Source organism: Equus przewalskii, chromosome 7 (assembly GCF_037783145.1).
Source record: "Equus przewalskii isolate Varuska chromosome 7, EquPr2, whole genome shotgun sequence".
Taxonomy (NCBI): Eukaryota; Metazoa; Chordata; class Mammalia; order Perissodactyla; family Equidae; genus Equus; species Equus przewalskii.
In genome coordinates this window covers 27,534,965-27,562,908 of record NC_091837.1, presented here as the reverse complement: position 1 = coordinate 27,562,908, position 27,944 = coordinate 27,534,965, and the positions used below count along the sequence as shown (strand labels likewise).

Here is a 27,944-nt window from a genome sequence, read left to right as displayed (position 1 = left end):
TCACGCACTACGCTTCAGTCGCCTGGGGTTTGCAGGTTCAGGTCCTGGGCGTGGACCTAAACACTGCTCATCAAACCATGCTGTGGCAGCATCTCACGTACAAAATGGAGGAAGATTGGCACAGCCGTTACCTCAGGGCCAATTTTCTTCCCCCCAAAAGAGAAAAAAAAAACCTCCTGGAAAACTTGTTAGCAAGTTATTGTTTCCATTTTCATGTTTCTGCTAATATGGAAAGGCGTAAAATCCTGCAAAATCCTTGGCACAATAGTGGACAAAACCTTCGATTCTTAGAAGCCCTGCTCCTCCCTACAATTTAAATTTGAATGACAAATGTCGTGAAATTGTACTTGGAGGAAGATGTATTGGTTTGGGCTCCAGAGGGAAGTAAGGCTGCCTGAGATTTTGTCATAAGTGAAAAGCAGACAAAGGACACTTTGGAATCAGAAGGAAACAGAAGCAGGGGGTGGCTGGGGTCTTCCCGCAGACGTGTTGCTGCTGCCAGCCGAGCCTGTCCTCCCCCCGGGCTTGGGCTGTGCCGGACGGGCTTGGCTGCTGTCAGACCTCAGCGGTGCGGATGCTACGAAGGAAGCCTTTCTGGGAGCTCAGCACATAAGTTTCCCCAAAGAAATGGAATTCTTCATCATTGTCGCCCATGGAGAAAAAGATCTGGGTGTGTTTCGTGGAAAACGCAGACACTGTAGAAAGAGATGCTGTGTGTGACTCGTCGTTTAGGTTCTGTGTTAGCTTCCTAGGGCTGCTGCAACAAATGACCGCAAACTGGGGGCTTAAGACCCAGGAATTTATTCTGTCGCCGTTCTAGAGGCCAGAAGTCCAAAACCCAGGGGGCAGCAGGGCTGTGCTCCCTCTGAAGGCTCCAGGGAGCATCCTTCCTGCCTCCTCCACCTCCTGGTGGCCCCGAGCGTTCCTGGGTTATAGACCCATCACTCCAGTCTCTGCCTGTCTTCACAGGGCTTCCTCCTCTGTATGTGTTCAGCTGTCCTCTTCTGTCTCTCCTGAGGACACTTTCACCCTAGTCCAGTACGATCTCATCTCCATCCTTACCTACAGTACATCTGCGAAGACCCTATTTCCGAATAAGGTCACGTTCTGAGGTTCTAGGCGGACATGTGTTTTGGGGGCACTATTCAACCCACCAGAGGATCTGAAGGCAGGATTGGGTCTGGGTAGCAAGATGATTTGTCCTGTCCTTTTCCTCCTGGCCACATGGATAAGGCCATTAGAAAGGAGATGTGGCCTTTGGTAGACGGATGCAGCCCAGCCAGGAACACCTTGCAGGGAGGGAGCTGGGGGTTAAGGCTGGACCTGCTCCCTTCCCACACTCCTGTCTCCTGCTTTGCCTCCCATGGGTCAAGGCCAGCTAGATACACAGGGCAGGGAGCCCCACAATGCGGCCTCCCTGGGCACAGAGCAGGGAGGAACGGTGGGGAAAATGGAAGACACCCCGCTCACCCTCCCAGTTCAGAATCACTGGAGAGGTAGATACAGGAGCCAAAGAGATGGAGAAAAATCCATCTGCTCCATTCGTGTTAAAACTAGCTTGGAGGACAGGGCCTGACCTGTGGCCAGACTCTATTGCTCTCCTCCTCTCCCTCCAGTGTGAGCCTCGCCCACCCAGAACCCAGAGGAGAGGAGCGGGGAGGCAGGGCTCTCTGAAGGAGAGTGGGCAGAGCTGAGCTGGCCTCAGCTCTCAGAAAAACCACTCCTTTCCAGGGGCAGGAGTCAGTGAGGGGCAGCGAGGAAGGTGGACATTACTTCCAGGCCCTCCTGGTATATGGGCCGAGGACATTCACATCCCCGCCGTAGAAATGGGAGTGGGGAAGGTTAAGCAGCCTCCCTGTTAAGGCAAAACCAGTAAGTGGTGTATAGTAGGGGTTGGCAAACTGTGGCCGGTGGGCCAGACTCGGCCCTCTGCTTGTTTTGTAAATAAAGTTTTATCGGAACACAGCCCTGCCCTCCATTTACGTATTGTCCATGACTCCTCTCCTGCTACAGTGGCGGGGTTTGAGTAATTGTGACAGACACCATATGTCCCACAGAGCTAAAAATACCATCTGGCTCTTGGAAATATTTTTCCGACCCCTGGTGTATAGGATTTGAAAAAGCCTTTCCCTTGCCCCACAAATGCAGTAGAAAGCACTCAGGGTGACGGGACACTAATTTATGAAAGGCTCTGCGGAGTTCAGACCGTCTGAGGGGACGGGAGGTTGCTGTTCCCATCCCACCCTCACCTGGCACAGACGAGAGGACACAATCCCACCCTCACTATTCAAATTGCCATTTCTCTCCCTCTCCCTCTCAGCAGAAAGGGTCTAGTCAAATTTGTGGAAGCTAAACGTGTGCCTAATGCAAGTCTGCTTTCTGTGAAAATTGTTTGAAGGAAACAATCAAGAGGGGCATTCGGAAAGTTGAATGAATAAACTACGAATGAGGAAGAAAACCAGTACACTGAACAGAAGGAAGGAGAGAGGATGCCGTGCTGAAAGCTCAGCCGGTCTCCGGACTAACCCCGGGCCTGGCCCACCCCTGGGCCCCCCGTAAAGATACGCATCGTGGTTTTCAGGCATCACGAGTGGATTCGTCTGTTAACTCATGGTCAAACGCATTGTTATCGTATATACAACTTGAATCCCTGCAAATAAAATAATAGTAAATTGAAGTATCAGTAAAGAAAAGCATGGGGAAAACTCAGAAAGGAAATAATACTAAAATGTTACAAGTCAAAGGACCATGGATGACTTTTTTGACTCCCTCTTCCAAATTCTCCATATGGAACAAATATTTCTTTTATAATCCAAAGAAAACAAGGCAGAAAGAAAATGGATGGTATTGAATTTACTGTTGTTTGTCAACCTGCAAAGCTAGCCTGCTCCCTCAGAGATGCCTTTCGGGCAGGGTAGTTGGAGGGCGGTCCCAGCATCATCTCCTTGGCAGCGGCCCCTTCAGGGAGAGCTGTGGCCGAGGGAGGGAGCTAGGATTCAAGGGACAGTTAAGAAGGGAGGGAGGGAATCTCCAGGAGGATGTCAAATGCGCTGATGCAGGTGCTTATGCGTTGGAAATGGCTAACAATTTGGCAGGTATTTTTCTCTTCTTTTCCAAATTGATGTGCTCAAATTTGGTTGTTTGTTTTCAAAATCTCCAATTACTGCCCGCCTGGTTGTGATAGAGCCTGAGAAATTCAGCCCAAGGAATCTCGTCCGAGGAATCGAGTGAACAGCCCAGGCAGGGTAAGATCCAGCCGGGTGTACCAGGAACTTCCACAGGAGTCCGTTGTCACAAATGCCATAATCATCCTCTCCTGCCCAAGGACCTTCGGTGATGCAAATGGATCAGAGAAATCTCTCCTTCTGACACCTGAAGAAAAAGGAGGAGAGCCCTGTGACCGCTTTCTTAGAGATGCCAACACTAACCCATCTGTCCAGGACCATTGGGTGTCTGCCTGTGTTGAGGCCTGATCTGGTCCACCATTTTTAAACAGTGGGTTGTGACCCATCAGGGGGCCGTAACTGATGTAATGTGCAGCCACCAGCATTAAAAATGTGAAATAGGATGGAAGAAAATAGAAAATATCCGAGAGCACGGCACATGGCCATGCCTGGCACAGAGAGGGTGGGAAATGCAGTTTAACTGTGGAAGGCAAAGAAAGGGAAATAGCAGGATGGAGATCTACCCCAAAATGTGGGGCCTTGTGAATGGGCTGGCTTTTACTGAGTGGATAAAAAACATTTTAGTAGGTGCCACCATGGAGAAAAGCCGGTCCTGACAGATGCCCATGCCCTGGACACTTAAGCACCGGGGAGTGGGTGGATGCTCACAGGCTGGATGAAAACCACACCTACAGGCTTGTAATCCAAGATCCAACAAGCCTAGTGATGGGAGAGACTAGAATTCCCAAGGAATGCTCACGGGCCTGGTTTGGGTTGTTACCCATTGCTGAACCCATCTCTGTGGCTGGAGCTGTGGGTCATGTCAATGACTGGAACCATGAGCAGTTTCAGCCTCCTGGCCCTCATGGACTGACCACTGAGGAGGTCAGGTTCCTAAAGGAAAACGGCAGACAGGCAAAACCAACGAAGTCCACTGTCGCTTCAAGGGCAAGATTCACCTCTGGCAGTAGCCCACGCCCACTTCTATTCCACTTAGAGGGGCAGATGGTCAACTCCTGAGAAGTGTGGTGGGGACAGTGATAGGACCCCCAGAGAGGACCGTGGCATCTACGAGAAGCAGGACTGCCTGTGCCAACAGTGTTTGCTTCTTCTGAGAGTGCATCCTTCCTCTGCTGTACATCCAGTTACGCAGATATGAAGAGGGCAGATCGTGTCGACATTAACAGTCAAGAATAAATAGATTTGGCGTGATTATTGTTAAAGTGTTCTTGCCATGGTGCAATTTGGAGCTGCCTTTCTATGGAGACACAGCTGCAGGGCATCCAGAAGAATCTTGTAATCAGCTAACAAGGAGGAGTGATTTTGAACTCCCTCCTCCTTCTCATTGCCTTTTCTTCCCCTTAACCAAGCTTCATCTTCCTTTATTAAAAAATGAGAATATACATATTCATCCAGAGTGAAGGAAAAGAAAAGAAGGGAGGGAAAGTGGAGGAAAGTGAGAGCTTAGGGCAGGGCTCTGGCCAAGACCACTTAGGGTCAGGGGCCATCTTGGCCCTTGACTGGCTGTAAAACTTTTGGGCAGATTCTTTGTATCTCTGAACCTCAGTTTTCCCTTCTGTAAAATAGGGGTGATCATAATTCTGATCTCATAAACTTGTGGGGAGAATTAATTGACTCAGAAAGAGACAGCCCCTGATGGCCACTCAATGATGGAAGAAGATGCAGAGAGGAAGGGAAAGAGGAGGAGAGGCGTGCTGGGGCGGCAGGGTGTGCCTGGGGGGAGGACTCAGGTGGAGGAGCAGCTGCTTTTCTCCTGGAGTTACCCTCTGATTTGCATTTGGAGTGGAAAAGCATTTCAATCCACAATCCAGTGAGCAAGAAATGTAATTTTTTTTAGGGCCGCTTATTTCCATGGGGAGGGACCTAAATCTCAGGCAAACGTGATGTGGATCCTCTTCCCTGGGCTTTTGTCTACATTCCAGGCAGCCTGGAACAGCCAGGATTGCGGTGTTACAGGGCAATTCAGAGGGTGAACTCTGCAGCCTTGCTGCCTGGGACCAAACCCTGGGTCTGCTGCTCATCACCTGTGTCACCTTGACAGGTCAGTGGCCTTCTCTGTGCCTCTGTCTCCCCAGTTGTAAAGCAAGGATAAGAGGACCTAACTCACGGCTGATGTGAGGATTAAACGAATTCACAGAGGACCACTGAAGGCCCAGCTCCCGGGAGCATCATTTGCATGGAAAACGCTGGGAAAGACGCCCCCTGGAGCTCACAGAACACACTGCCCAGTGCCAAGGCACCCTCCTCCTCGTGGGCGGACACACGCATTCTGCCTCCCCATCGAGGATGTGCACGGAGGGGGTGGCTTTGCTGGGAGCCCGCGCCCACAGCCGCGCCTGTGCACTCCTACTAGAGCGCCCCAGAAATAGGGGCTGCTAGTGAACTCATTACTAGTATCTCAAGGACGGCCAAAATTTCCCCTCCACAAATCTCCCCACTGGCTGTCACGGAACCTTAAATTCCCCTCAGGAGAGTTACTCTTTGGGGGTAAAATGCATTATCCATAGAGAGTTGTTTGAATATGTATGTTTTATTTGAGAGGGAACATGGTAGCTCATGATGAAATGAGAATGCATCAGTTAATAGAGGAAACCCCAGTGGCACCTTAGACCATCTGGGGAGCCCAGTGCCCAGAGCATGCCCCAGAGACCCTGGCTCAATCTGGAGGGAGGCCAGACGTGAGGACTTGATAAACTTCCCCAGGTCGTTCTGAGGTGCAGCCCGGTGCGAGGCTTGACCTTCAGGGAACTGGATAAGACCCATCTGTCCTGATGGAGGAGGCGGCGGGGGGCGGGTGGGGGGGTGGACGAAGCAATGTGGCTCAGTGAGGACCGGGCACGGCGGGCACTCGGGGGCCCTGGGTGCCGAGGACATGCCAGGGAAAGGGAGTGGATTGATGTTCTCAGTTTTGGCTCCAGGCTTCTAAATTCCTGCAGTTTTCAGGGGGCGGTGTGGGGGGCGGAGAATCCTATTATGGATCAGAGGTCCACTTTGCCTCTGAAAGAAGGAACGTCCTTGGACACGAGTGGCTTGGTTGGACCCTGACTCTGCAGCTTCATCTCACGCTTCTCCCTCCTTCACTCCAGCCACACTGGCCTTCTCCCCGTTTCTAGAACACACCAGATGGTTCTCCGTTCAGGGCTTTACACCTGGGACTCTCTCTGTCCAAATACTGTCCCCTACATCTTCCCACTGCTGGTTGGGAGGGGACCAAGGCATCAATAGTTTTACAATCAGCCCCACCCTACCTACAGCAGCCTCGTCCCGCCTCACTGGCATCATGCTCACCTGGCGGTATTGTCCTCAGTTCTTCACTCCCGCATCTTTATTCCAACGGTTTATTGTCTCCTTCCCCTGCTGGGATGTAGGGGACTTGATGACAGACACCTCCTCTGTCTTGTTCAGGGCTGGATCCCCGAGGTCTAGAAGAGTGCCTGGCCCAGAGCGGGGGAGCACACATCAACGGGATGGATGAATGGAGGAGCGAGTGTGTGAAGACCCGTCTTCGCCAAAAGAGGTTGCAGCTCTTTTTAGCACTTGAAGTTTTATTTATTTATGTTTTTATTGCAGTAAAAGACAACATAAAATTTGCCATTTTAACCATTTTAAAGTGAACAATTCAGTGACATCAAGTACACTCAGAACGTTGTGTGACCATCAGCACATCGACCTCCAGAACTTTTTCATCACCATCAAGGGACACCCTGCACCTGTTGAGCAGTTACTCTTTCTTTTCAACAGGGCAATGCCTTTGGCTAGGACACCTTGTCCTGAAAAACAAAGTCGAATGATTATTTCAAAGTGTGTGCTGTTCCTTTCCCGAACACTGGCCAGCTGTCCTGACATCGCTGAGCTCCTTCGAAGAGCTATCTGTGCAGACTGGGTATCTAGACGCGTCAACTCAACCAGCTGTGTCACAAAACCTGCCGAAAGACAGTCTTAAGTGGGTTCCTCAAGTATTTCAGAACCCCTGGGGCTTCGCACTCAGGACTTTATCACTTACAATGAAGCTGCCAGGCGCTCGTAGTTGCCGTCTTACCTTAGGAAGCCGTATTTGGGACTGGGGAGGCAGGCAGAGTCTCTGGGTGCCCATAACAGCTTCAATCTCATGGCAGCGGGATTGTCCCCCCAAGTGGAGGAAACACAACAGTTAATGTTTAAGTAGCATTTGGTACAGGTTGTGCATTTGGGAAGATAAAATATAGAATCTGGTAGGTGGAGAGTGAGTATATTTGGGGAGTAAAAAGCTAAGGATGGGGGAGGCAGCCTCACCGGAGCTGTCTTCTTGCCCCAGGGAGAGGACAGGCTCTAGGACGCTGGACCCGAAGTTTCACAGGTGGGGGAAATGTCACAGCAAAGAGGCATGGCGGAATTTACGGAGCAACCTCTGGGATGAGAGAGGCGTTTCTCTCTGGGTCCGTGGTCTCTTTGCTGTGTGGCTTTAGAAGAGTCTGTGAGGCTCTGGCTCGTTTCTTTGTCCATGAAATGGGGATAAAGCCCTCCTTCCACCTGCCCCACCCCGCAGAGCAGCTGTCTCAGCACTGTCTGCCTAAGCAGTGTGCCCTGATGCCGGAGGGACTCCCTCTGATGTTATGGATTAACTCCTCTCCTCTGCGCCTCCAGTGGGGCCACCTGCTGAGAAAATAGTCCAACCCTTTGTTGTAGGACTTAGTTATTTGGCAAAACCCAGTAGAGAAAAGCAGCTCTAGAGGATGGCTGGGAAGCTGGAATAAAATGTTTGGAAATACTCGGCAAAATTAAGATAGTGACATAGAACGATAATGTGGATGATTAGTATCCATTTTCTAAGAATTCTGCATTCCCCAGAGGAAACATAAATAGCAAAGAAATGCTCTGACTCCTCTGGTCATCAGAAAGCACACAGCTGTCAAGATTTCGGGGAAAGCTTGATGGCCTAAGATAGAGTTTGAACATTCAAGTGCCTGCAGGAGCCAGGCAGGAAATACAAAGAACTGAAATGGGAAAGTGTAATAAGGAGTGCTGGGGATTGTGGCAAAATGGTGACATTATGCCTGTATTAGTTTCCTATTGCTACTGAGCAAATTACTGCAAATTTAGTGGCTTAAAACAGCACACATTTATTATTTTACAATTCTGGATATCAGAGCCGTAACATCCCCTGAAATAGGTGTCACTGGGACAAGATCAACATGTTGGCAGGACTGTGTTCCCTTCTAAAGGCTTTAGGGAAGAATACGTTCCTCGTCTTTCCCAGCTTAGAGGCCTCTTGTGCTCTTTGGCTCTCCTTTCTCGGAGCCAGCAAGGGTCAGTCAAGGCTTTCTCACTCCGCATCAGTTTGACTCTCTTCTACCATCTCCCTCTTCACTTTTCAGGAGCCCCGTGATTGCATTGGGTCCACCCAGATAATCCAGGATGGTCTGTGTGTCTCAAGGTCAGCTGATTAGCAACCTTAATTCCATCGGCAGCCTAACTTCCCCCTCACCAGGCAACCTAACATATTCACAGCTTTCGTGTGGATTGGGATGTGGATGTGCATGCGGACAATCCTTGGACTAAGTGAAACTGGGTTTTAGTCCTGGTCCCCCCACTTCCTCTCCCTCTACAGTTCCTAAGACCTCGTGGTTTTCCCTTGGCACACGGAGTAAATTCTCCAAGCAGAGAAGTCCACTTGCAAAGGTCAAACCTGAACATCAACCTTCCCCTTCCCAGACCCCCTGGGAAAAACCCAACGTGTTTAGATTCTGCTGGAAAACTAACATCAGGCTGCTCTGAGAGGGAGCGACAAGAGTTCCAGCTGTGAGAGGCCGAGTCTGGGGCAGCAGGATGACAGGGCAGCGTGGAGTCCGCTGTGCGCGTCTGTGAGGGCAGATGGTGGAGCGGGCTGGAGAGCAGAGCCTGGGGAAGCCTGCGGCGAGGACCACATGGAGGGCCTGGACGTTGGAGCTCATACCTGAGACACAAGTACTCCTCAGCTTCCAGTGCGGTTCCCTCGCTTGGCTGCGAGAGCAGATTAACATTCTCAGGTGCTCACTGTAACTCAGCACCTGTTCCCTTCTATTCCTGGAGGAGAATCGGTACTCCCTCCGCATCACCTGACAATGCTGAACACACTCATCTTCCAGCTCCAGCGGGCAAAGTTTCTGATAGTTGGTGTATAACTAATGCACGCAGACCTCAGAGGAAGGCAAACATGTCAGAGGAAGGTGACATGATAAACTGGCCCTGACATCTGAAGACAGAGTGAAAAGTCAATTCGTGGAATGGGAAAACATTTTCTTCGTGATCAGCCGCCCTGAGGAAGAGGCGGATTCGCCATGGCAGGAGGTGGTGGCCAAGCCAGATAGGGAAAGGGGACCCGTCCATTAAGTGAAGAAGCTTATTTTGAATCCATTTGCATGCACTGAATTTCTCAGCCTGAACCTGGTGCGGAACACTTGACAGAGGCACCAGAAAACCCACTTGATTTCTCCAAGTGTTTGCTCCAAGTGGGAGTTCTCGCTTTCGGAAAAACTTGCAGCTTCCACAGAGGAGATTGAAGTCTTGCCCCGTCACTGACCCTGCAGAAAGAACATCCTTCTAATTTCACCTTGGGGCTCTCAAGGCTCACGCCCCTCCCCCTGGGCGTGGTGCTAAGATGGGTGCTGTGAAGCCTTCTCTGATCTTCCTTCTGGACCTGGCACATCTCCAGGTATCTTGTGCCGTGCCCTGGGGGCCGCTATCATGCCAGGTGATGCCCTGAATCTCAGCGTCAGGAAGAACCACTGCACAGAGACTGCGGTTTACCTTGTATTTAAAGAGAAATGAGCAGGGGCTGAGAATTGTCACGTGTGGCGTGTGTGCAGGAGCAGTGTGTGAAGGGAAGAAAGATGAGGACACCTGTCATGAAAGCTGCATGGCGCTGGGGGAAAACAGAAATATTTACTTGGAATCTATTAAGCCTGATCAAATACAAATACTTCCCTTCATCTCCTCTCCATTAAATTTTTCAGCTAATTCAAAAGTGCTCAATCATGTTTTGTAGAATAGATTTTCGGAGGGAACGATATTAATATAGGTTAAATTTATTGAGCCCTTACCATATATCAGGGACTATTCTAAGGGCCTTACTAGTATTACCATGTTAAATCATCACAGGAGACCTATGAGTTATTGTCATTATACCCGTTTTACAGAGAGAAAGCTGAAGCTCAGACGTAACTATCTCAAGGTCCCCACAGAAGGTCGATGTTGGAGCTGGTACATTAGTTTCCTGTTGCTTCTGTCACCAGTTACCACAAACTTAGTGGCTTAAACAACATAAATTTATTCTGTCCCAGCTCTGGAGGTCAGAATTCTAAAATCAAGGTGCTGGCACGGATTTGTTCCCTCTGCATGCTCCAGAAGAGAAACTGTTTTCTTGCTGGTTCCAGCGTCTAGAGGCCATGTTCCGTGGCTTATGGCCTCTTCATCTTCAAAGCACATAGCTCCAACCTCTGCTTCTGCTGGCGCATCTTCTTATCTGACCCTCCTGCCTCCCTTGTAAGGACCCTTGTGATGACATTGGGCCCATGGGATCATCCAGGATCATCTCTCCATCTCAGAATCCATAACTAATGACACCTGTGAGGTCCTTTTTACCCAGTAAGGTAAGACACTCACAGATTCTTGGGACCACAACGTGGACATCTTTGGGGGGCCGTTGTTCAGCTTAACAGTGATAGGATCTGAACCAACTGGTTTTGGCTGCAGAGCCTTCACTCCAAACCACCACTGTACATCCTCCTGGTGGGAATGAAGTGCTCAGTCGTACTGGAAAGTTGATGGGGATAAAATGACAGCCTCATGGTGATGGGGCACATGTATGGGGAATGCAATTCACATGCTGTGAAGGGTGGAATATGCTTCATTACTGGCCAGAGAGAATTTCTCTCTCTGCATTGTCTTAGTGCCAGGTGGTTGTCACAACTCAGCATTTTGGGATAAAGAGGGCTCCCTAGCAGCCAGTCAAGAGCCTTTATGTTTTAAGATAGTGCACAGTTTTAGTAAAGATCCTTCCAGAAAAAACAACTCGAAATAGCTAAGTGATAAGGAAAATCTAGCATCTTACGTATTAAGATGTCCTAAAGTGCAGGAGTTTCAGAACAAGGTGATATATAGCAGCTCAAAGTCAAGTTTCTTTCTGTCTTTCTGCTTCCCCATCCTTATTAGCTTGGCCTCAGGCTGGTCCCCCTAACTTGGCAAGATGGCAGCTGAAGTTCCAGGGTTTCCATCACCATCCAGCAATGTCTGTGTGTCCCATTTATCAGCCAGGGGAACTTTTCCAGGGCCTTCCCAGCACATTTTCTCTCATCTCTCATTGGTCAGAATTGGGTCATATGCCCACTCCTCAACCAATCACTGGGATAGGGAAGGGAGACCATGATTGGCTTAGACTATTCTGGATTTACCCTTAAGTTGGATGGATGGGCACCTACTCTGAGGGGTGAATGGACTTGGGCAGGGAACCAACACCCTGTGCCACATGCAGGAACTATTGTTTGAAACAGTGGATGGCGGCTTCTTAAGTTCACCCCAGCCCGTCACCCATCTGTCATTGCTAAGATTATGGCGACACGCATTGTGTTGGTCTGATTATTTACCAGCCTGTCCCTGTTCACTGATGGATTGCTAGGGGTCCCAGGGAGTGCTCAAAAGTCAGATTATTTACTTCTTCTGGACCATATCTACCTTGGATAGGAAGAAAAAATGCACTGTGCACCACATTTTCAACAGCAACTGTAAAAAAGACAGGAACATTTGAAAGTACCTTTCGATAGGTGCTTGGAAACATGGTAATTGCTTCTGAAGCTGTGCATTTTGCATGGAATTACATCAGTGGTAGGAGTGAAGAGCATTAACATTTAAAAAATCTTGGTTTCTCGGTGGAGTGAGCTACCTGTCCCAAGGCGCGGTGGAGACACGCAGCAGCACCCGCTCTACTTCTGTCGCGGGATCTTGTTTCCTCCGCAGGACAGCTTGGGGTTTCGAGGAAACAGACTTTACCTCAAGAGACTGTGACAAACAGAAGCACGGGCAGAAAGCGGTTTTCTATCCTCAGCTCTTAAAGAGGAGGGAGTGGTGGCGGATGCACCGAGAATTGGCTCTGGGTGTCCCTGGAGGACCGCAGCCCTCTGCTCGAGATCCCTGAGAGGGGACACCTCCAATAAGGAGACCGGCAGGAGGCGTGTCGGGGACCTTAGTCTGAAACCTTGAAAGGTTTCTGAAAGTGCAAGGCTCAGATCCTACGTCACTCCCACCCTCAGCAGTTTTAGTCTGTTTTCAGCAAACTTCTTCTATCAGTTGGGAAACCCCTCATGCACTGGGTCCGCCTTCCCTCTGTTGGATTCAGCACCTCCTAACAAGCCGCTCAGCACGCAGTGTCCACCTGTCATTCTCTGTGGGTCTTGGTATCATTGCCATCCCTGGGGGGGAGGTTGTCTGCAATACGACAAATCGCACCTTAGCTGGACTGAGTCTCAGAAGATCCTAATCTTGCGGGTGGAGAATTAATAGATTTGTGCCGGCTAGACACTGCCTTCTGAAAAAGCTCCTTCCCTTTCTTTAAATGTCACCTCTTCCAGTGCATGGCCTTATAGTTGTTTACAGGGCATGAGCTATAAAAGTCTCACTCAAAGCTTAGTCGTCACATTTGGGTTGAATGGAATTAAAAGATTGGAATGGACAAGCACGAGAAATTCAGAGCTAAAAGTTAGGTGTGCGTGGACAATTAGGAAAGGAGAGGAAGCATTTCTGACAAACTAATGTATGTTAACAGGAAAAGGGTGGAGTATCATTCATTCATATTTAATGCAAAGGATGTACCAGTAACATAAAATGGTCTTTTTTGGAAGAAAATCAGATATAAATGCAAGAGTGTCCCCAGGGGGCTCCTTTCTTTTGGCTTCAGGAAGAGCTGGGTGCCCAACAGTCCCTGCACAGGACGCCTCCAGCCCCCCTTCCTGGCTCAGCTCTCACCCCCAAATGTGGGTCACACCCTGAGTAACTTCCTCCTCATCAGTGTTTCTCCACCTTGCACTGACCACACTTCACAATGCACCCGCTGGTGGAAATAACCTTGAACTGAGAGAGCCAGGAGGCCTCAGACTGTTCCTGGTTCTGCCTTTGCCTGGACCTTGGGCCAGTCACTTGCCATGTGGGCCTCAGTTTCCCTATTTTGATAATAAAGTGAATACACAAATGGTCACCAAGGTTGCTTCTACTGAGAATATTCTATGATTCCAACTTATAAGTAAATAATTTTAGCACCTCATCAAGTGAAGCTAAATGTATCTTTTGCTATAAATCTCAGGCATGATCAGAAAGACCAGTGACGGCGAATTTCAAGATTTGAGCCCCTAAATCTCTATTTTGGAGTTTCAAGCTCCCCCCAACCCTATTCTGTAGAGCTGGTTTTTTGGGGTTTTTTTCCTAATTACTGGGATTAATAAAGAGGGACTGAAGGCACAGAGTGTCCATTTGGGGACAGCCAAGCACTGAAAGCATGGCTGGAATGGCCGTAGCTCTGACAAACAAGATTTACCAAACATGGACACGTGTATCTTGGAGTCAAGACTGCAAGTCAAACCCCAGAGCCAACACTGTGGCTGGGAAATGCAGGGCTGTGACTGGCTTACACTGGGGTCGCATGCCGCACGATGGGTGCACAGGGAGGAAATCCCACCCTGAACAGTGAGGGAACATGGGGGAGGTTTGGAACCTCAGATGCGAAAACTCGTGGGTATTGAGAAGAAAACTAATGTCAAGGAGGCAGATAGCAATTGTGACCAGCACCTCCTCAACCCCCTCCCATGTGCCTTCTCTTCAGCAGCATCCAAGATGCAGAGAATCTCTTTCACTGAGTCGATCATGAAAAACACAGATCTGTCCATTTCTGGGCCCCACTCCTTGCAGCGAGTTGAATAGAGTCCTCCAAAAATGCACATCCACCTGGACCTACAGAATGAGACCTTATTTGGAAATAGGGTCTTTGCAGATGCAATTAAATTAAGACGAGGTTATACTGGGTTAAGGTGGACCCTAAACCCAATGACTGGTGTCCTTATACTTACAGGAGAAGACAGAGAGACAGAGAGGAGAAGGCCATGGGAAGACACAGTTCAACACCTGGCAGAGATTATAAGACAAAATAAAAAAAGACATACACGCTTAAGAAATGAGATGATTTCCAGCGTTAGAGTTGGCTGAGAAGGCTGTGGGGAGTTTTAAATCCAAAGTGAGAGTTTCCCCCCATTCTTCTAGTACTTAATTATGAGAAACTGACATTAATTTTTACAGATTGAGTAATTAAAATTAAACATGAGCCAAGTGGTTTGTAAATCTGTTAAAAGTGTGCTTCGTTTATTGAAGATTTGAGTGTGTGGAGAGAACAGGCTGGTGGAGTGGAAACGGGGATGCTGAAATGGTTTGGAGATGAAGTGTGCTCTGTCCTGCCATTTTGTACCAACAACATGTATGATGAGAACTTTGACGGTGAGTGCTGGTGGTCAGGTCATGGATTCCCTTTGAGGACAGGTGGTTGCTTCCTGTGGAGCCCTTTGGGGGCCCGGAGACCAGGCTTGGGGGCCAGATCAGAAAGCAGAGTGGCCACTCCTCAGGCCACCATGCACATCAGCTTGGGAGGGATGGGAATGGTGGACGAGCCCCTGTGATGGCTCCATGTGGGTTTTGCGACCTGTGCTGGCCCAGATGAGAAAATCCAATGGGGCATGAAATGGAAGTGCTGTGTCAATGACAAAATGAATGTAAAAGAGTTGTATGCTGATGGATTCAAGTGGGCAATGAAGAAACAGGATTGTATGACTGCGTCAAAGTAAAAAAAATGTATTTGATCTTTTATCTGCTCTGTTGAGAGACTGCTACATATGCAAATTATTCTTTAAAAATTGTGACCTTGTGTAGAAACTTTGAAAGGGGAACAAACCTTCTTAGCTTTAATTGCTTACATTAATTGCTTCTACCTAGGAGGTAAGTCCTTCTTGTTGCCTGGCTTCTGGCACCACCTCTAACTCATACCAGGAGTTATGAAAAATTTAAAAAGCAGCGAATCTTCCTGATGACACTTTTACTGCCATCTGTCAGAAAATGATTTTAATACACTGAGTTTGTTAGAACAAGAAACTTCACAGCCATCAGAGAGAAAATCTCTCATAAAAAAGATACTATTTGATCCAATTGAAGATTCCTTCTCTTGTAAGATTTGTCAATATTTTCTAGACCACTAATCGAAGGTGCTGCCGGTTACAATTGGCAGATGCCCTTGTCTAAAAATGTTTCCCAGTTAAAGGACTGTTAAAGTGTGAAAGATGTGATCTTGGGATTGGAGATACAGGAGTGTACACTCTGTGACGTCAATTGCGCATGCTGACCCTTTATACGGGGTGATGATGTGAGCTGCACAGCATGCCCAGCCCTTTGCAGGACCTGGCTGACTTCTAGAATCTGGAAGCAACATTCGTTTGCTTCTCTGGAATTTGTTGGTTCCACAAACTCCTGAGAGGAAAGGTGCGTGGGGTGAAGTCTGGAGGAACCAGGCACAAGCTTCCAGCATCCTCTCCCAGTGGAGCCACAGAGGATGCGCTTAATTCCTCCAGCGACGGTCACGTCAACACGTGTGAAATGTTGTCTGCCAGGGAAGCCCTTAGCAACTCGGCACTCATGGCAATTATTGGGGGGCATTGCTGTCAGCACCCTCTGCCTGGCGCAGGCCAGATTCCAGACTCCCCTCAGGACAGCAGGCGTAGTGTAGTCAACAGACCGTACAATCAGTTTAGGTCCAGGGTGCTGCCTGTCATCTAGCAAAGGGTTTTTATCAGCAAGGGAACTGTTCACCAGGCCAGTTCCCAGATGCCACCCAGGGCTGGCCTTGCAAGCAGACCTTTCTAAGGACGGCTGGCTCAGGACTGCTGTGTGAACTTTATCCTGCATTTCCCGCTCAGCACTGTTTGAGGATTAAATAAGATGTTGCATGCAAGATTCCGTGCTCAAGAAATCCTACTTAGATTTATTTCTTTTGGATTCTCCTGCGGATCCAGCCTGGAGGCCTCGTTTGCTCACTTACAAGCTACACCAGAGTATGAAACACATTCCATTTCACAGGGAAATGTTTTTTGGAGGTAAAAAATCTAAATGTTTTTCATTATATAGACATCATAAGTGATTTTAAAGTGATTTTGTAGGGAAAAATAGGGATTTTTGCTTAAGTCCAACATACTCTATATTGGAATGTGATAGAAAACAGTTTTGGATAATAGTTCTTTGGTCCTGGAATAAAATTAAAATTATAAAATCACAGAGCTAAAAGAAATGTATTAGTAACAGTGAATAGTGGCACCTGGAGAAGAAATACCACAAGCAGTGTGCTAAATGGCATCTAGCGCCTTACGCATTTCATCGTGAAAGTAAAAGACAGTTCTGTAACGCAGAGGATACTGGTGACTAAACAGCAAGGCACAATATGAAGTAAATGAAATTAGAACGAGTTCCTTTACTCTCCTTGCAGGCAAGGCAAACTGAGCAACAATGATAACAACAAAAGTCCCTGTAAATTTGATTGAATGCTCACCCAGGTTGACACGCTGTACATAGACAAATCAACATTTCAGTGAAAACCAATAAAAACGTAAAGGGGAAAAATAAAAAATCCCAATCACACTCGAACATGTAATGAAAAGAAATATTTCCCTGACTATTTGGTAGAGCAGTAAGCAGGTGAAAAAAAGAAATGAATGAATTCTAATGGAAACTAGCAGGAGTCCTAGATTCAAGAACTTCCCGGAACGTCCATTTCTCTTTGAACTATGGGTTGTACCTCTAAGAAATGGAAGTCTAAAATGTTAAGTAAATACCTAAAATGCCACCTCTCGTTATCTGATTATCTGAGTGGCCATCAATAGAGACTTGCACATACTCCGTGCACATGAGCTTCTGTCAGACGGAAGCTGCGTGAGGGCAGGCACTCTCTCTGCCCAGTGTACCTCTCCATCCCCAGTGCCTGGAAGGGTGCTGGGCTCAGAGAAGGCACACAGTTGAAACTAGATTGTCCCACTACGCACCTATGAGAATGGCCAAGACCCAGAATGCTGACAACACCAAATTCAGACTACAATGTGGAGTAATAGGAGCTCTCATTCATTGCTAGTGGGAGTGCAAAATGGTACAGCCACTTTGAAGACAGTTTGGCAATTTCTTACAAAACTAAACATACTATTGTCATGTGACCCAGCAATACCATGCCTTGGTATTTACCCAAAGGATTTGAAAACTTATATCCACACAGAAACCTATGCACAGATATTTATAGCAGAATTATTCATAATTGCCAAAATTTGGAATTAACCAAGATGTCCTTCAATAGACAAATAGACACATAAACTATGATATATCCAGAGAATGGAATATTATTCATTGCTAAAAAGAAATGAGCTATCAAGCCATGAAAAGACAAGACATAGATGAACCTTAAAGGCATATTACTAAGAGAAGGAAACCAATCTGGAAACACTGCATACCGTATAATTCCAACTATATGACATTCTGGAAAAGGCAAAACTATACAGACAGTGAAAAGATCAGTGTTTGACAGCATTGGGGAGATAACGATGAACAGGCAGAGCACAGAAGACTTTTAGGGTGCTGAAAATACTGTGTATGATATTAATGGTGGATACTTGTTATTATATGTATGTCCAAGCCCATGGAATGTGCAATACCAAGAGAGAACCCTAAGGTAAACTATGGACTTCGGGTGATTATGATGAGTCCATGTAGGTTCATCAATTGTAACAAATGTGATAGTTTGTGTTTTTGAGCATTTGTCCACTTCATCTGTGTTGTCAAATTTAAGTGTGTAGAGTAGTTTGTAGTATTTCCTTCTTACCCATTTCTGCAAGGTCTGTGGTGATGTCCCCGTTTCATTCCTGACATTAGTAATTTGTGTCTTCTCTCATTTTTTTCTTTGTTAATTTGATTTATTTTTCAAAGTACCACCTTTTTGTTTCTTTGACTTCCTGTACTATTTTTCTGTTTTCAATTTTATTGATTTCTGCTCTTTACTGTTTTTTTGCTTATGTTTGTCTTGGGTTTATTCTGATTTTCCTTTTTCAGGTTTTTGATGATGATTGATCATCAAGACGATTGATTGAGGACTTTCCCTCTTTTCCAATCTGTGTATTTAATGCTATAAATTTCTCTCACAGCAATGATTTAGCTGTTTCCCAGAAATTTTAATATGTTGTATCTTCATTTTTATTTCATTCAATGCATTTTTTGATTGAGACAGGAAACTTCTGTGATCCGTGGGTTATTTAGAAGTGTGTTGTTTAGTTTCCAAGTGTTTGGAGATTTTCCTGTTACCTTTCTGTTATTGATTTGCAGTTCGGTTCCACAGTAGTTGGAGAGCATGTTCTGTATGAGTTTGAGACATAAAGCCAACAGGTGGTTGTTAGGGTATGGGGGAAGTACTGGGGTTAGTTAAGCAGGGGAGCTTACCTGGTGTAGGGCTTTATTTTAGGGTGATTAAAATGTTTTGCAACTAGATCAAAGTGGTGGTTGTACAACTTTGTGGCTACACTAAATGTCACTGAATTGTTCCCTTTAAAACAGCTAATTTTAAATGGTTGTACAAATTTTATCGACTTCAAAAAAATGGGTCAGCAGGACATCCATTTATGATAAAAACTCTCCATAAAATGGGTATAGAGGGAAAGTACCTCAACATGCTAAAGGTCATATATGACAAACCCCCAGCTAACATCACACTCAATGGGGAAAAACTGAAAGCCATTCCTCTGAGAACAGGAATGAGACAAGGGTGCCCACTCTCACTGCTTTTATTCAACATAGTACTGGAGGTTTTTGCCTGAGCAATTAGGCAAGAAAAAGAAATAAAAAGCATCCAAATAGGCAATGAAGAAATGAAACTCTTGCTGTTTGCAGACAACATGATTCTATATGTAGAAAACCCTAGAGAATCCATCAGAAAACTACTATAATCAATCAACAATTACAGCAAAGTTGCAGGGTACAAAATGAATTTACAAAAATCAGTTGCATTTCTATACTCTAATAACGAACTAACAGAAAGAGAACTCAAGAATACAATCCCATTTATAATAGCAGCAAAAAAGAATAAAACATCTAGGAATAAATCTAACAAAGGAGGTGAAAGACCTATATAATGAAAACTATACGACATTACTGAAAAAAATTGATAATGATGCAAAGAAATGGAAAGATATTCCATGCACATGGATTAGAAGAATAAACATAGTAAAATGTCCATACTACCTAAAACAATCTAGAGATTCAATGCAATCCCAATCAGAATCCCATGACTTTCTTCACGGATATAGAACAAAGAATCCTAAAGTCCATATGGGGCAACAAAAGACCCTGAACAGCTAAAGCAATCCTGAGAAAAAAGAACAAAGCTGGAGGCATCACAAGCCCTGACTTCAAAATAAGCTACAAAGCGGCAGTAATCAAAACAGTATGGTACTGGCACAAAAACAGGTGCACAGATCAATGGAACAGAATTGAAAGCCCAGCAATAAAACCACACATATACAGATAGCTAATCTTTCATAAAGGAGCTAAGAAGATACAATGGAGAAAGGAAAGTTTCTTCAATAAATGGTATTGGGAATACTGGACAGCCACATGCAAAAGATTGAAAGCAGACCATTGTCTTTCACCATACACAAAAATTAACTCAAAATGGAGCAAAGACTTGAAAGTAAGATGTGAAACCATAAAAGTCCTAGAAGTCAATATAGGCAGTACACTCTTTGACATTGGTCTTTCCAGCATCTTTTTGAATACCATGTCTACTGGGGCAAGGGAAACAAAAGAAAAAATAAACAAATGGGACTACATCAGGCTAAAAAGCTTCTGCAAGGCAAAGGGAACCATGAACAAAGTGAAAAGACAGCCTACCAACTGGGAGAAAACATTTGCAAATCATATGTCTGACAAGGGGTTAATCTCCAAAATATATAAAGAATTCACACAACTCAAGAACATAAAAACAAACAACATGATCAAAAAGTGGGTAAAGGATATGAACAGATGTTTTTCCAAAGAAGATAAACAGATGGCCAACAGGCACATGAAAAGATGCTCAACATCACTAATCATCAGGGAAATGAAAATCAAAACTACACTAAGATATCACCTTACACCCATTAGAATGGCTATAATTACCAAGACAAAAAACAACAAATGTTGGAGGGGATGTGGAGGAAAAGGAACCCACATATACTGCTGGTGGGAATGCAAACTGGTGCAGCCACCATGGAAAACAGTATGCAGATTTCTCAAAAAAATTAAAAATAGAAATACCATATGACCCAGCTATCCCACTAGTGGGTATTTATCCAAACACCTTGAAATCAACAATTCAAAGAGATTTATGTACCCCTATGTTCATTGCAGCACTGTTCACTATAGCCAAGACATAGAAGCAACCCAAGTGCACATCCACTGATGAACGGATAAAGAAGATATGGTATATACATAGAATGGAATACTACTCAGCCATAAAAAAGACAAATTCACCCCATTTGCAACAACATGGATGAAACGGGAGGATTTTATGTTAAGTGAAATACGCCAGACAGAGAAAGACAAATACTGCATGATTTCACTCATATGTGGAAGATAAACAAACACATGGACAAAGAGAACAGATTAGTGGTTACCAGAGGGCCAGGGGGTTGGTAGTTGGGCAGAAGCGGTGAAGGGGCACATATATATGGTGACTGACAAATAATAATGTAGAACTGAAATTTCACAATGTTATGAACTGTCATGAACTCAAGAGAAAAAAAATGGGTCAGCGGCAAGAGGGAAAAAAAAAGAAATCTGCTTAGCAATGATCTGGATGCGTAATAAAAACCAGACAAATGATGCCTATTTTTGTCTTTTCCTCCCCTCTGTTTCTCCTCTTCCTTTCCTTTCCAGCCCTCCAGCCTCTTTCTCTCCCTCTGTACTATCGTCTTGCTCGCCATCAGTCAGCGTCCTAGCAGGAAACAGGTGGTGCACTCGGATGTGAAGGAAGTGTAGTAAAGAAACTCTTTGTAAAGGAGTGGGCAGGGTGTTGGGACCAGGCTCTCCCTGCAGCCCGGGGTTAGTAATGGCGAGGACTCCTCACCCTCACGTCTGAGGGGCAGCGGAGGGGAGCCTTCTGGCGGTGACATTACAGAGGAGGGAACAGAAGAAGCATCGTTCTCTCTCATCTCCTGCTGGAGCCTCTCACAGGCTGAACCTGACTGAAAGCCAGAGACAAGGTTGCCCACACGGTGGTGTTCCACAGTTGGGACAGTGGGTAATAGCAGAGAACAAATCAGGAATTCTTGTACTGATCGACAGACCAGAGGGCTCAGGTGACTCCAAGAACAAGCGTCCTTTTCAGTGTGGTAAAGCAACTCCCATTAACAGCAGACTGATGACCCATGCCTTGACAATGTCGTTCATGACCGACTAGGGATGGCTTTAAGCTCACACGCTTGCCTTCCATGGCCACACCATGGTTAAACTGAGTCAGCTGGCATCAATGGTACCACCCGCCTCCACTATTGCCATCATTTGGCAGTCGCAGATGGATAATTATTAATCATTAATCTTCTTCGTCACCTCTAGTTCAAAGTCAACTGGTTTATAAAATTAAGGCAAATGTGAATTGATGAGCTCAAGCACTTGACTGCATCTGACTGTCTAACATTTTTCCTCCCAGTCCGGATTTTCGAAGATAATTCATCAGAGCACCACACAGCCTCTTGAAGCGAGGGCACGGGAAAGTGCGGTTTCACATTTATTAGAAACTCCACATCCCCTTAAGCCCATCGTTCGCAGGCGCCCACTAGGAATGGGAGCAATCAGTAATTTCACAGCCTGGTGTCTATCCGAAACGCAGAAACGCTTAATGAGGTCAGCCGGAACCAGGAGGAAGATGTTTACATGGCTCTAATCTGATCTCTTAGGAAGTTTGCTGGAAACCATGAGGCCGATGCTTTTTCATTTTGTATATTTGCCACTTGTCACTTTCATCAGAATGACCCAGTTATTTTTTCATCGGTGAGCTGAAGTGGAGCAAACCAACCTGCTGAAGGTGCTTCAGTCTTTGGGGTCAATGCAGGGGATTCTGGCCAAGTGACTGGTGACTCTCTCCAGGCATAACTCCTCCACCCTGTGACATCCCCCTCCCCAGAATAACCAGGGCCAGCCCTCCAGTGCAGCCTGATGGAGGGCGCAAGGCTGAGACGTCCTCTCAGGCTCCTTGGATGCCTCCCTCACTGACTCTCTCTGTCCTCGGCTCTGGAAGAACTGATTCCGGGTATAAGATTCTTCTTTCTTTCTGTGCAGCTCAGGGGTTTTCTCCAAAGGCAGTTCAAAATGACTTCCCTCGGACTCACTGACCAGCTCTCCTGACGGCGACCTTCGTCGTGGCTGTGGGTCACTGCAGGACCCGACTGATGCATCAGGACTCCTGACCCCGGGCTGCAGAGCTCTAGTGAAGGTGGTCTGTGTTCTGTGTGGCGCATCTAGACACACCACTCTTCTCCGGGACAACAAACTCTTGGTAGCTATCCAGGGAATTTATCTATTTGAGTGGTTTTGGTTTTTCCAGGGAAGAAAAAACTGCAACACTTTACAGCTGCTCTTTGGGACTGACGGACAATTGATGCATTTAGTTTTCTTAACTGCAGACAGAGGTGTTGAAAGCCCAACTCAAGAGAAGGCAAGGACAGATCAATCTCCGAGATGACGTGGGTTGGGTGAGGTAAGTGCCCGCTCTCTTCAGGGATACAACTGTCTCCTCTGTTGCAAAGAGGCCTGAGAACATTATTCTGGAGAAGAGAGATGAGAGGGAGACCAAGGTTTAATGAGCATGCACGAAGGTTAAGTTTTGGTGTTGGACAAAAACTAGTAAGGGCATGAGAGAAGGGACTTGTCATACAGTGCCAAAAGGTGAGAGGAGATGGGAATTTTCTCTGAGTCTCATCAGGGTGAACCGCCCAGCCTGCTTTTGAGAGACACAGCCCTTGTCAACTGATAGACCTCGGGTCGCCCTGCCCAGCTCATTAAGGCTCTGAGCAGCTTCTCCATCTAGAAAGAAGTTCCTTCCTGGCTTTCTAGGGGGAGGAAGGGAATCAGCTCAGGGACACAGGCCCTACCCCGTCCCCACTCAGCTGCCCGTGTTTGTTCCCCAGAGCGAGGGCTGTGGATGGCCATCGGGAGGGGACTGTGCTGGGCTCGACTGGGGCCTGGCTCCTCCCTTCTCTCGTGGCAGAAGCCTCTGCAGGCTGGTTCCCCACTCCGTCCAGCAGGTCCCGGGCACCTGCAAGGAGGTGGCAGCGATTGTCAGGAGACAGATGTGGTCAGACAGCAGCCGGGCACACAAGAGGGCATGGAACAGGACACTGTGAGAACAGAGAGTGGCTGAGGGACATGGCTTCCCAGGGACAAAAGTCGCCACCACACTATTGCTTCCTGAATTATAGGAGCCCATTTGTCTGACTGATTTGCCAGGAGAGAATAGGACAGACATGTTCCTGGGGCTCAGTGTGGTCTGGACACCTGGACTCTGCCGTCAACAATGTCTAGGAATGCATCTCCCCACTCAGAGCTGTTTTTCCCCAACCTTCATTCTACAGTTATTCTGTCATTGATGAGTTTCTTTACTTATGAATTTAGAAAATATGATCTATTTAAAAATTCCAAATAGAACTTGTATAGAAAATTTCCCAGGCTTACAACTTTTCAGGGGTCATGAACAAAAGTGCCCACGGCCATTGGGGGGGGGGGTTAGAAACAGTGAAGGGAAGAGCAGGGGCCTGGAGCGCACTAACAGCCCAAACTGTCCAGTGGGGATGTCTCTGGCTGATGAGTGCCCTGCAGGAAGGTGGCCCCGAGGGGTCTGGTCTCCCTGTCCTGAGGGGCAGTCCTGTTAATATTGGTGTTATACTCACTGAGCCCCTCCTGTCTGCCTGGTGAGATGCCGGGAGGCAGAGATCCATAAACATGGCTGCCCACACAGACCTCAGGGCTCACTGGGGTACAGAGTCATGGTTGCCCACCCAGAAGCTATTCCCAGCCCCTTCTCCTTATTTCAAAGTTCATCTCCCCCATTCTATGGAGACTAAAAATGGAAGATACCCATTACTGCAGTCCCTTTTAGAGCCAGGGCTTGAGAATGCCTCCAACTCTGGCCAGTGGGATGGAAGGAAGCCTCCTTGGAGTTCCTGGGCATTACTGTCCTCTCTAGTAGAAAGAGACACATGTGACAGAGGTGCCCTCCCTTAGCTCTGCTTTTGTGTGATGTTGCATGAGGACTAGAGAGTTGGAGGTGTGGCAGCCTCCTTGTGACTATGAGGAAAGGATCAAGAGAATCACAGAGAGACTCATCTAGAACCCTGAGCTTGTGAGTCACCAAACGAACCTGGAACCACTTGTTTCTTGTTGGGTAGGAAAAACGGTTGCCTATTATTGAAGCCTCCTTTAGCCAGGTATTCTGTTGTTTGAAATCAAATGCTGGGTTTTGAAGCGGCCACTGCAGACTCTTCTATTGTGTTGGTGTCTGACTTTCCAGTCAGCCTGGGAGACTCTAAGCTGCCACTTCCTCATGGACAGAAGCCATTCCTCCATGAGGGTGTCCAAGATATACTGGACAGCTCTTATCTGGCGGAAATCAGTCGAGATCAGTCCTTTCCCTCTGCTGATGGAGACAGGCCCAGGTCTGTCCGTGAATGAAGAGCTCACCTTTGGCACGAGTCATTCTGAAGGACCTTCATTCCCTCAGGCCCCTGGTCAGTCTCCAGTTTCAGAGAGAACCAATGCAGAAGGAAGATGGTACTTTGATCTTCTTCAACACGAGGGATGACACTTCCAGTCTCTTCTAGATGCAACCAATGTCCCTCCCAAGGAAAGCCACCTGAAATGCCACCTCCTGATTGAGAAGAAGATGCAATGACAGCTTGATTCTTGTGTTGTGTGTTTGCTGTGTTATTTAAGAATATTCAATCCTGCTGTGGAAGATGAGAGAAAGACACAAGTAAGGTGGAGAGATGACGTTATACATGGGCTTGTGATGTAAAGAGATAAGGTGGGTAGAGCATTGTGTGCAGAACACCAAGAGAAAAAATGGCAGGACTGAGTGTAGATGAAATATTCATGAAGCACGCTCAGCATAAATGTAATACACCGAATGCACACAAGGCACCAAAATCCATGGTGCATTAAGTACACGTGAGACAAAAAAACATAAAACCATAAAACTTCTATAAGAAAACAGGAAAAATGCATGTGAGACACACTGGCATTCAATAGTCATCAGCCATAAAGACCACCTGTGCGTGTCACCCATTTCAGTGCGATGTGCCCTGAGCCCAAGAAATGTCAGTAAAACCCTCCATCATCAGGCTAAGGGCGTGTCTCTCATTTACAATCCCAAATGGCTTCCTAACACAGAGGAAAATGTTTTAGGGCCGTGAAGAGGAAGAAACTGTTGGAACTAGACTGAGCACGAGAAGTCTGTATTGAAGAGGCGGCATTTGAACTAGCATGTGCTAATGAGGAGAAGAGACATCCCAGGGCCAGTGGATACAAGAGCGAAAGAGCTGGGGATCCGCCAGGCAGGTAGGTGTGTAGACCACCTGGTTCTCCCAGGGTAATCTGGTTAAGTCTACTCTCACAGCCTAATGGTGGATAGGTCCCATTTCTCTCTCAGATCGATCCTGGTTTGCACACTAAATTAAGCAATCACTCTTGGCGTAGGGTACCTGAAGAACCCAAATTTCCTGACACCCTAATTCTCAAGAATTCTGAATACGTGGCTTGGATTATCAGGCAACACATTCCTTAGTGCCTGTGGTCTGGGCCTCCTTCTCCAACGTTGATAGTCTCAAGATCCATCCGGGAAGAGAATATGCAGAGAGCCATCCTCAGAGTGGGCCAGGCGTGCGCACGGCGGCCAGTGGAGCAGAGGCGAGCTTGCCTTCCTGTAAATGACGATGTGGGGTCAAGGACGGATGCAGAAGATGACTCACAGTAAGCCGAGCACTTGGCAGAAGTCAGCTTCTTCAGACTCATTACTGTCTGTCAATAGGTGTCAGGGATCTTTAAAATTTCAGTTCAAGGGCATATGTCAGAAATGGATTACTTAACATTCTGAAAGACGCATCCACGCGGGAGGCTTTGGGAAAATCTCTTACAAGTTCTTAGTCACGGTAGGCATCTCAGAGACAGGGATGGGGGAGAGAAGCTGCACACCCCAGCCGACGGACAGGGAGGCATCAAACAGCAACGACCTCTGCATAAAACCTGTCCAGGCATCCATTCTAAAACAGATCTTTGTTCAAGCTCCTGTGTGTGTGTGTGTGTGCGTGTGCGCGTGCGGGTGCATGCTGCACGCATCCACATTTGTCTGTCTGTGTGTGGGTCATTCCATACTCATGCTGTTTTCTCCTGAAGGAAACATTTTCAGGATAAATTTATGGAGAGTGGTTCCTACCTGAAAGAGAAAATCTGCATTGTGGTTTAGCATCCAATGAATACTTCCAGAAATTATGTTCTAACTGCCAAACACTCCTGAAAATTCAGAAGTGTGTACAGGTCTCCTGCACGTGTATCGAAGTATTTTTTTCCTTCCAGATTCCGGAAACGATACCCAGATTTTCCTCGGGAATCCCTCCCCGCCCTATTCTGAATCCAAGTGCCCTCCAGTGGGGTCACATGACCCAAGCCTGGCCAATCAGTGCAGGCCATTGCCCCGCTACAGTGATTGGTTCAGGCCTGGTCACGTGACCCTATCAGCTTTCCCCACTCACATGCTGAGTTCTGCTGAGGAATTGCATCAATTAAGAACCGTGGCCTTTCTGTAGCCACTGGGCCTTGCGGATGAGCGCTTGACACCCACACGCAGGCTTTGTTGGGGTCTCTTGGCCACTCGCAAGAGGCAAACCTGCGCTTCGCATTTGCCAAGGTTTGTGAGAATCGAGGCTGCCCTGGTCTCGCCAGCCGGGGGTCCCGGGAGCGGGGCTGTGATGGATTAGGCGGTGGAAGATTGAATTTGGATCATGTTCCTCTCTGTTTCCTTGTGAAGGCTTTATTAATAGCATCCTTTCCTCAGGCATCAATTTTCTTTTAGTTGCACGCTGTGAATTGGCTATTCCTCCCGTAGCCAGCGTGCCCTGGGAGGCAGCAGCCCGGATGGCCACACCATAGAATTGTCTTCTGGGAGGTCACCTAGATGCAATGGGGGCCTCCAATACCCTGCCAACAAGCTCTTCTAGAGGTCATGAATCAGAAAGGCTCACAGGCCATGTCAAGATGCTCAATTTACACATTTCATTAAAAACATGGAGCAGGGAGCCAGGAGAATGCATAAATTGTACACAGGTGTCCCTGGGAGCGTCATTCGTAAAAAGAGGAAACAGATCAAATGTCCATCCCCCGATGGGTGGATAAACGACATGCGGTATACCTAGACCATGGAGTATTCACTGTAGTTGGGAGCATGTTTAATCATGGGACACTCTGGGGCAAACTGACAATTCCACAGTCCTGACTCTTCCAGCCCATGAATACGGTTTCTATCTCGCCACTGAGTTAGGTCTTTTAATATCTTTTCAGCAATGTCTTGCAGTTTTCATTGAAAGGATTTTCATGAAATTTATTCCTGAGTATCATAGACTTTTAAATTCTATAGTAAAAGGAATTTTAAAAAATATCTTCTCAAATGTT

General features: G+C 46.9%; 1 long non-coding RNA gene across 1 annotated transcript in view; it reads left to right on the top strand.

Moving 5' to 3' along the window:
* LOC139084481 (uncharacterized) overlaps positions 1 to 27,944 on the top strand; it is a 66,137-nt gene that overhangs the window by 10,528 nt on the left and 27,665 nt on the right. Inside the window, exon 5 of the long non-coding RNA XR_011541890.1 lies at positions 8,540 to 10,792. This is a non-coding gene — a long non-coding RNA (uncharacterized lncRNA). The remainder of the gene's footprint in view (positions 1 to 8,539; positions 10,793 to 27,944) is intronic.